Genomic DNA, 1,404 nt, shown 5'->3' with positions numbered 1-1,404 from the left:
CTCTGTACACAGGCATCTTCTCCATCTCCATGATCATGTGTGCACGCCTCAGCACACGGGCAGAAGGAAGGGGAGCCCGGGGCAGAGGAGGGGTGTAAGTACCAGCAGCTAGGGCAGCGGATCTTGGCTTGCATCACACCAACTGGGCGCCAGAAGAAGACAGGGGTTGTGAAAAAGGCCATCATGTTGGGCAGTCCTCCCTTGACAGAAGTAGGAATTGGGGGTGGGTGGAACTCCATCTTCTCCTTTAAAAGCCTTCTCTCCACAATCTCTCCCTTGGCATTCTTGTACTTGGAAGGCCTCTCAAACAGACCATACATCTCATCACATTTCAGCCACTTGATGTTAGGAGGAGCTATACCATTGGCTTGTGTAGATGGAGGTGGATGCTCCCAGTATTTCTGCCAGCCCTCCAGCAAGATGCCACTGGTTTCTGAGGCAGAGGTGTCTACAGGGGAAGAAGGTCTTCCCTGAGATGTGCTGAGGCTGTGGGAAGAGTTCTCCTGACTCACAGCCGGTGTGAGCTCTCCCCAGGTGGTCAGCTGTGTGGAGACCCCTACCTCAGACTCTTCAAGGACAGTCTCTGTAGAAAAAAAAATCAGACAAAATGTATTGAGCACATTGCTTAAGATGTGAATATAATGACAAACACAAGCATTATGACAATAAACAAAGTTTGTTTCTTTTTTTCATGTTATCAGATCTTATTTTAGAAAACACAAATGATATTTGATACAAACATTTTAGTACAGAGCTGCTACAAATTAAATTGATTTTTTTATGTGTTATCTCAATGCCAACAAAGAATTTAGACATTAAATCTGTTACACTGAAAAAGGGCAGCTAGTGAAATACTAAACCTACTGTCGTCATTATCAGTGCCATAAAATGTGTGATATTTCAGCAGTGTATTTAGTCAGATATTTGAAATACATCAGTAAGAAAATGTTATATGAATTTTAAAATAGAATTATGGCGTTTTAAATGTTAATTACCAGCAGCTGCCAACAATTCAGCATCACTGGCATAGAAAGGATCCTGATGGAACTTAGAAAGGGTAGATTCAGTCTTCTTTCGTTTGTCTTTCCTTGACTCCTGTTCATGCAGAAAATAAAGACATTGTAGAAAAGCACATACAAAGTTGTACTGTACCACATAAACACAAGTAATTACACTGTTACCACTTCCTATGTCTAAAGCACAAACTTTTGTGCAGAGTAAACAGTGATGATTTTACTACTCAAGGTGCATCACATGTGCCTAACTGATTTACACATCCACAACATTTTTTTATAAACAAAACAGGAAATATAATTTTATCTCAGTTAACCCTTGTGTGGTTAAAGGGTTTGTTTAAAGGGTCAAAGTTACCTCCAAGCGTTTGTCAAGATGAAAGGTGACAGG

The sequence above is a fragment of the Micropterus dolomieu genome, linkage group LG12, assembly GCF_021292245.1.
Source record: "Micropterus dolomieu isolate WLL.071019.BEF.003 ecotype Adirondacks linkage group LG12, ASM2129224v1, whole genome shotgun sequence".
NCBI classification, from domain to species: domain Eukaryota; kingdom Metazoa; phylum Chordata; class Actinopteri; order Centrarchiformes; family Centrarchidae; genus Micropterus; species Micropterus dolomieu.
Note: the sequence above shows the minus strand (reverse complement) of the source record.